Source organism: Panthera uncia, chromosome D4 (genome assembly GCF_023721935.1).
Source record: "Panthera uncia isolate 11264 chromosome D4, Puncia_PCG_1.0, whole genome shotgun sequence".
Taxonomy (NCBI): Eukaryota; Metazoa; Chordata; class Mammalia; order Carnivora; family Felidae; genus Panthera; species Panthera uncia.
In genome coordinates, this window is record NC_064807.1 from 47,010,364 (window position 1) to 47,019,850 (window position 9,487).

Consider the following 9,487-nt stretch of genomic DNA (forward strand, 5'->3'; position numbering starts at 1 on the left):
TGGATTGCTTTTGACACTCTTATGGAATAGCAAATATAAAGCCAGCAGATGTAGCACTTTCAATGGAGACTGATAGAAAAATCCTACAATGGGAAATTGTTCCAAGTGATTAAAAGGAAAAGACTCAATAATCTGATCAAATAAAGAAGCAAATACAGAAGTATTTAGTAATAGATTTTATAATGGGAATGGTTCCTAAGGAAACACATATCCGTTGCCTTCACTGGTGCAGACTATCCTAGATAAGTTAGAAGCCCTCATAATTTCTAAAAGTTCAAGTCATAGTGCAAAAAAAAAAAAAAAAAAGAAATATCTCAAAATCAGTAAATGCCACTTTTTAATGAAAATACAGTGTGATAAAGACTAAAATATAATTAAAGTGGGAAAGTCTCACCATCATAGCTCTCTTTCCATGAAAATCTTTTCGAATGAGGAAATGAACCTTTTGAGAAAAATGCAGCTTTTTGCCTAAACTGTGAATTGTCTTTGCAAATATTTCTTCAACAGAACTCTCATGTGAAAAGAGATTGCGTTGAATCTCAGGTTGCAGTGTTTTCTCTTTTATATCATATGCATTATAAAGTAATTGGCTATGGTAAGACATTAAACTATAGAAAAGTTATGTAGTTTTATATGTAATCTCTCTATATTCATGGAAGCAGCACCCATGTCCTACACTTTTTATTTTAGCTCTGGTACATTGGTGAGAAATGAAATATTTCATTCTATCAAAATATTTGCAAATACTCCTTTGGTTTAAATCAGTAAAAACATTTATGTTCATTGTACTGGCTGGACATATATATATATATAAATATATATATATATATATATATAATTTATATATGTCAGTATATAATTTATACTGAAGAACTGTCATAGGATTAATCACAATTGAGGAAAATTCAAGATTAATAGGTAAAATAAAAGAACTCTGAGTCTAATTATTAGACCAGTATCAGACCTAAATGTAGGTCAAAAAGACCAAATCCTCTTAGTTTGGGTCAGGAAGAAGAAAATCTCATGTTGACATTTGGAGGTCAACAAGTGTGATCAAAGATACACTGAGGTCAAATTCACTGATTAGAAATTAGTCAATCATTACCTTACAAGAGAATATATGTAGAGATTTAATAAAATTGTATTTCTTTCACAGCATAACAGGCTCAGCTTATATGCAGTTTAACTTCTTCATACCTATTTTAACCTCTTATACATGGAACTATGGGAATTTAGAGGAGTGTTTAAGGTGGAAGATAGATACCTTCTGTAAAATGATGGCAAAGAAATCTTGGTATTTAATTTGGATTAACAAATAAATGACTTGTTTGGAAAGTTAGGGCTTTTAGTTTTAGAAAATTCTGATTTGAGTTTGTACAATTGGCTTCACTCTATGCACAGTAGACACATTACAATATGGCATGTAAAGAGGAGAGATCTCAGAATCTAGCTTCTCACCTGTGGCTCTTCTCATCTCTTTGAGTTTGATCTCAACTGTAGTACATCTTACTGACTCTCCATTTATGCGTTTTCCAAAGTGCCTTTACCTGCCTATTTTTCCATACTCTGTTCATCTCGAGATTATTGATTTACTCTTACGTGTGTTCAGATCTGTAACAATGAACCATTAGTTCACATTCTCTTATTTGAGTCTCAAGTTGTTTCTTGTGAATTATATCCATGAAGTATGGCCAGATATTTCTGGAAACCAGTGTCTTTCTAGCACCTTGGAAGGTCATATATTAATACATTTTTAGAATCATTTGGAGAGTGTTTTACTCTTGTGTCAGAGATGAATTCTCTCTGCAGTACATTGAAGGGTGCAATGGAGAAAACTTGAAAGAGGTGGGAAAATGAGGGAAAGGAAGAAGTAAAAGGTGACTTGGTAGATCATGGAGAGATTTGAAAATGAAAGAAAACTGAAAGAGAAAGATTTTTTGAGGGCAGGAATCTAGATTTTCACATACTGTTATTAACAAATTTGGGGGGGAATGAGTACCAATTACAGCTAGTTGAAGTATTGTAACCATGCCATGAAGATGGTCTTGATAGCACAGTCTCTTAAAGGACCTTGTAGCTCTTTCATTTGTAGGTAAAATTTTAATGATAGAAATGCTCCAAATATAAAGTACTTCTCATTCCTTTCTTGGAAGAGTGTCTCTTTTATTGCCATAACCTTATCCAAAATTTTGTTTGTTTGTTTTTCCAATGCTGTACATTACACAGAGCTCATCATGGTAAGTTTCCTCTCTAATCCCCTTCACCTACCTCACCCATCCTTCCACTCCCCTCCCCTCTGGTCACTATCTGTTTGTTCTCTATAGTTAAGATTCTGTTTCTTAGTTTGTCTCTCTCTCTCTCTTTTTTTCTTTGCTAATGTTTTGTTTTTTAAATTCCACATGTGAGTTAAATCAAAAGATATTTGTCTTTCTCTGACTTATTTTGCTTAGCATCATACTCTTTAGCTCCGTACATGTTGTTGCAAATGGCAAGACTTCATTCTTTTTTTCATGACTGAATAATATTCCATTGTGTATGTATACCACATCTTTATCCATCCATTGATGGACATCTATCCATAATTAGGCTATTGTAAATAATACGGCATTAAACTTAGGGGTACGTGTATTCCTTCAAATTAGTGTTTTTGTACTTTTTGGGTAAATATCCAATAGTGCAATACTGGATCATAGGTAGTTCTATTTTTGAGGAACCTCCATAAGGATTTCCACAGTGGCTGCACCAATTTACATTCCCACCAACAGTGCACCAAAGTTCGTTTCTCTCCACATCCTTGCCAGCTCTTATTTTTTCCTGTATTTTTGATTTTACCCTTTCTGACAGCTAAAAGATGATCTTTCATAGTGGTTTTGATTTGCATTTCCCTGATGATTAGTGATGTTGAGCTCCTTTTCATGTGTCTGTTGGCCATTTGTATGTCTTCTTTGAAGAAATGTCTTTTCATGTCTTCTGCCCATTTTTAAATTGGATTATTTTGAGTTTTTGGTGTTGTCACATAAGTTCTTTATATATTTTGGATATATCCAAACTAACTAACTAACTAACTCTTTATCAAGGAGTTATCAAACTAGTTAGTTATCAAACTAACTAACTCTTTATCAAATATGTCGTTTGTGAATATCTTCTCCCATTCCATCAGTTGCCTTAAGTTTTGTTGATGGTTTCCTATGCTATGCAGAAGCTTTTTATTTTGATGTAGTCCCAATAGTTTATATTTGCTTTCATTTCCCTTGCCTCAGGAGACATACCTAGAAAAATGTTTCTATGGCCAATATCAGAGAAATTACTGCTTGTGTTCTCCTCTAAAAGTTTTATGGTTTCAGGTCTCACATTTAGATCTTTAATCCATTTGAGTTTGTGTATGGTGGAAGAAAGTGGTCGAGTTTCATTCTTTTGCATCTAACTGTCTCATTTTCCCATCATCGTTTGTTAAAAAGACTATATTTTTATTATTGCATATGTTTTCCTCCTTTTTGGAAGATTAATTGACCATGTAATCATAGGTTTATTTCTGGGTTCTCTATTCTGTTCCATTGATCTATGTATCTAATTTTGTCCTAGTACCATAGTATTCTAATTACTAGAGATTTGTAATAGAACTTGAAGTCTGGAATTGTGATACCTCCAGTTTTGTTTTTCTTTCTCAAGATTTCTTTGGCTATTTGGGTTCTTTTGTGGTTCCATGCAAATTTTAGGATTGTTTCTTGTAGTTCTGTGAAAAATGCTATTGGTATTTTGATAGGGATTACATTAAACATATGGATTGTTTTGGTAGGATGGACATTTTGGCAGTATTTGTTTTTCCAATCAATGATCATGGGCTATATTCCCATTTCTTTGTGTCATCTTCAGTTTCTTTCATCAATGTTCTGCAGTTTTCAGAGATGTTTCTTTCACCTTTTTGATTAAGAAGTTTATTCCTAGGTGTTTCATTATTTTTGATGTAATTGTAAATGGGACTCTTCTAATTTCTCCTTCTGCTGCTTCGTTAATAGTGTATAGGAATGCAATCAATTTCTGCACATCGATTTTGTATCCTGCGACTTTATTAAATTCATTTATCAGTTCTCGTAGTTTTTGGTGGAGTCTTTTGGGTTTTCTATACTTAGTATCATGTCATCTGCAAATAGTGAATGGTTTATTTCTTCCTTACCAATTTGGATATCTTTTATTTCTTTTTGTTGTCTGATTGCTGTGACGAGGACTTCGAGTACAAAGTTTAATAAAAGCAGTGAGAGTGGACATCCATGTCCTATTCTTGAGCTGAGGGGAAAATTTTTCCTTTATTATATATGATGTTCACTGTGGGTTTTTCATATACGGCCCTTATTATGTTGAAATATGTTCCCTCTAGATCTACCTCGTTGAAGGTTTTCATCATGAAAGGATGTGGTAATTTGTCAAATGCTTTTTCTGCATCTATTGAAATGATCATAGGGTTTTTGTCCTTTTTCTTATGGATGTGTTGTGTCATGTTGAATGATTTGTGAATATGGAATCACCCTTACATCCTGGGAATCAATATCACTTGATTTTGGTCAATGATTACTTAAATGTATTGTTGGATTCAGTTTGCTAGTGTTTTGTTGAGGATATTTCAAACTATGTTCATCAGAGATAATGGCTTGTAGTTCTTTTTGTGTGTGTGGTTTCTTTATCTGGTCTTGGTGTCAGGGTGATACTGGCTTCATAGAATGAATTTGGAAGCTTTACTTCCTCTTCTAATTTTTGGAATAGTTTGAGAAGACTAGGTATTAAGTCTTCTTTAAATATTTGATAGAATTCACCTGTGAAACCATCTGGTCTTGGACTTTTTTTTGTTGGGAGTTTCTTTTTTTTTTTTTTTTTTTAATTATTCAATTTCATCACCGGTAATTGGTCAGTTCAAATTTTCTATTTTTGCCTGCTTTAGGTTTGGTAATGTTTCTAGGAATTTATCCATTTCTTCTAGGTTGTCCATATTATTATCATATAATTTTTCATAATACTCTCAGAATTATTTGTATTTGTGTGGTGTTGGTTGTTATTTTTCCTCTTTGATTTGTAATTTTGTCTATTTGGGTCCTCTCTCATTGGCTCCTCTTTAAATTTTTTTTTAATCTTTATTTATTTTGAGAGAGAGAGAGAGAGAGAGAGAGAGAGAGAGAGATAATGAGCAGGGAAGGGACAGAGAGAGAGGGAGACACAGAATCCAAAGCAGGCTCCAGGCTCTGAGCTATCAACACAGAGCCCAACATGAGGCTCGAACTCATGGACTGCAAGATCATGACCTGGGCCAAAGTTGGAAGCTTAACTGACTGAGCCACCCAGGCGTCTCTCTCATTGGCTCCACTTAAAATTTTGTTTTTATTATGAACAGTTTTTCGAGACAGAATATTGAGAAAACTGGCCTCCACAAAAGTTGAACTGTTTGCACTGTGGACATAATAAAAATGCTTTTAAATTTAAATTGTGTATTGTTTTTTTGGTGTGTGTTCAAAAATGCTATGAATTCTAGGACAGTTGTTACCTGAAAACTTTAGTTGGGAGTCTCTATGAAGGTATTTAAAATACTCAGCTGTATCATGACCTGGCACTCTTCAGTAAACAAGCATGGGGAAAAAAATCTCTTCCAGTATCACCTCTCACAAAGGCTGTGAAGTACTTGACCTGACAACTAGGTTTGGATTCTTATACTATGTTCACGGTCTATTCATTATGCTATGGCACTTTCTGCTAATCACTTATTATGGCACGAAGTGAGCACTGTTAACCTCTTTAAAGAACTCTGATCCAATATTGAATTACTTTCATGAAGTTTCTTGGAGCACAGGATCAAGCTGCCTAAATCACACAAAACCCTGGCACAGTCATTGTAAAAACAGTCATCGTTTTTAATCAGATAAATTGATTATGACCCAGTTAGGTAGGCAAAAAGGTAGTTATGGTCTGAGAAATCTGCAGATAATAAGTTTTTGCCTGAATTGGGGCTTAGAACTCAATACCTTGGTGAAAAGAGAGGGATTGGGAAAGGCATTGAGGAACTTCAGTAATAGAAAGCAGAACTTAGCAAACAGATTATTAAGACTGAGCTCAAACATAAGGGAACAAAATAGAAATCCGGTTACCAGAATTTAAGCAAAATCAGAATTTTGGTCACAGGAATATGGGAGAAAAATATTTTGCCCTTAGGTCTAAAACTCTGGTTCCCAATGGGATTATCAGAAAACAATGTTGATCCCAAATCTCCTGTGTATTGAAATGAAGTTCCTTGAGTCCCCCCTGACAAGTGGGTTCCACATTCTGGGGTCAGACTTAGTCCAAAGGTCAGAGCCTAGCATTCTAACCCTAGGAAATGAGGGATTTGGAGACTGGGTATCTGGAAGATTTTGAGAGCTATGAATGATCATTGGATAAGATTCTTTTAATTCACAAAATCAAAGTTGTATAATGCTTTCTGTAATGATTTGATAGCTAATAAATTCTTTTTTTTAATTTTTAAGTTTATTTATTTTGAGAGATAGCATGAGTAGGGGAGGGGCAGAGAGAGAGAGAGAGAGAAAAGAAAGAGAGAGGGAGGGAGAGGGGAAGAGAGAGAGAGAGAGAGAGAGAGAGAGAGAGAGAGAGAGAGAATCCCAAGCAGTCTCCGCACTGTCAGCACAGAGCCCAGTGTGGGGCTCCAACTCATGAAAACACGAGATGATGACATGAGCCGAAACTGTGAGTCAGGCGCTTAATTGACTAAGTGACCCAGATATCCTGATAGCTAATAAATTCTATTGTTATGCCAGAACTGAAAAATTAATTACCAAAAACACTTGTGTTTTTTTGTTATATTCATTTTCTAATAGTTTTCCAAATAATCATCCACAAGTTAGCTCTGCTATGCCTTTTTTTTTTTTAATACAGGAGTAGAGTTCCAAATTAAAAAAAAAAATTATGACAAGAATGGAAATAGGTACACTAGAATTGTTATGCAGCATATTAAGAATTCAGGCTCTTTCATGTAGTTTTTAATAAAGATAAAAACCCTCATCAAACCAATATATGACTTGACTACTGGTATTTCTCGAGGGACCAGAAAATGGAAGACAACCATGGTATGAGGAATTATTTCAAATGCTGCCTGGTTGTGCAATCTGAAAGAAAAATACATGAAGTAGATAAATCAAATTTACTTCAGATCTAGCCACAAATCACTTCAAGATCAATTTCTTAAATGGATAAGTACATTTCTATACTTTTTTTTTTTTTACTACAATTACATCCACTGTTGTGTTTCACAGGTCATTATTTTAACACTATGAAATACTTCTCAGAATCCTCCTTAACAAAGATATGAAAATGAAAAAAAAAAAACACATAAATTAGCCACTTGGTGGCTCATAACATGGGGATGAATGGAAAGGCTTTGACTTTAACCTCTTTACACCATAGTGGATGTAACTGTTTAGCACAATGAGAAAGAAGACACTAAGACTAATTGAGATTAGGCACGATCATTAGCAGATTGGGTAAGAGCTAATTCATGCATAAATTTTGAAGCGAACATAATATACATTTTTTATCTTTTTGAAAATAGTGTCTATTTTTAATTGTATCCAACTTCATCTGCCTTGACATGGAGATGTTGGGTAGACATTTGAATATATAAATCTAGAGTTTAGTGAAGAGGGCTGGACTACAAGCCAATGGAAGGGTTATCAGAATTTAGATAATATTCAGAGGACTTGGGTGGGATGGAATTAAAGTAATGTAAATAAAGGTTAGAAGATAACAAAAAACTAAACCCTGAGATATTCACTTAATTTAGAATTCAGGAAAGTGAGAAGTAACCAGCAAAAGAACCCCAAAAGGGGGAAGTCAGAGAGATGAGAACCAGTTGAGGAAAAACTGTCCACAAATCAAGAAAAAGGGAAGGTTAGTAAATATCCTCAAAAGATCAAATAAATGATTAAAATTTGGTGTTGCGAATAGTGATTTTGGTTGGAGTGGTATTAACAAATTGTAATTGGAGTGAGTTCAAAAGGGGATGGTTCAAAGGGTTTCAAAAGAGAAGAGACAGGCAGCATAGACAGCTATATTAAAGGGTCTGGCTGTAAAAAGGTAGAGTTGTTGAGTCACGAAAAGCTATATTTCTTGGAGAAAAGATTGCTTGCAGTATATTTCTCATTCAAAGCCTTCTTATACGTGAGCTGTATGCATTGAACTAAATTTGGACTAAGAAACGTATTCAGCCAGGAATATTATCTGTGTTCCTTTCTTTAGAGTAAGAAAGATAACCACTAAAACTCCCTAGGAAGGGAAAACACTGCAGTCCTAATAGGTGGCTGTTTACTTGTTATTGTTTTCAAGAGAAGTTTTAGTACTGTAGCCAAAGTGAGGATTTGGGAGTTACGCAGACCCCAGTTCAAATCCATACACTGTTTTGATGTACATTGTAATTTTAGTTTAGATGTTTGAATTATTTCTGCATTAGAATGCAGACTACAAGTGTAGATGTGGAGTCAATTTGCAACCTGTGAGGTGCTGGTAATTGATGGGTTTTTCCTTTCATGGTTGATTTTTAGGCTTGATGAAATAACATTTTAATAAGTTTTAAACTTTAAAACTGTTCATTTAAAAAAATTCTGAGTGCCTGACAAACACTTAGCAAATGTTAATTATGATTGTGATAGGAGACACCCCTCCCAACCATACAGATGAACTCAAGCTAGCCAACATAGTTTTAGAAGCTGTGTGCTGTCACAGAACCTGTAACTGAACCAAGGAACTTAAACTTGAATTTGCATGTTGATAAGTCAAAGAGAGAAACTCCAGGTAAAAACTCCAGGTACTCTTGGTACCACAGAGTAAACTTTATTTGCAGTGAATAAGGAGATCATGGGGGATAACTTCCAAAGCCCTGACTACCTACAGAAGAGTGGATAGTTCGTTTTATTTAGAATTAGGATGAATATTTAGATAGAGGAGTCTTGTAGGTTTAGGTAGAGGCTGGCCTAAGGTGCTGCATGCTTACAATGTGTTATGTAAATGAAGCTTGTGTTCCTCCTTGGGCCAGGATTTTAGTATTATAATGAGGTAAAGGTAACTGTCATGCCTTAAATCCCTCTGTGGTTCATCTGCACAGGTGTGAGTCAGGGGTTAAGTTCAAACTGGTTTGTTTAGGCTGAGAGGAACTCTTTGGGCAGTTGTCATTGTTTGAGGACTAGTTTCAGTTTTCATCACAGATGCTATGCCCCTTGGGTCTTTTGCCTGATTTAAGAGATGAACTGGAAAAGAAGAGCTTAAGGAAAAATGTGAGACATAGATTTGTTGGTACAAGCAGGCGAGCAGTAAAGGTCAGGTCTTGGAGTCTAGCTAATGACAAGGATCTTCAAGAAATCTACTGGGGTGCCTGGATGTCTCAGTCAGTTGACCACCCAACTTCAACTCAGGTCATTTGATGTCATGGTTCCTGAATTAGAGAAGCCCTGCATTGGGCTCG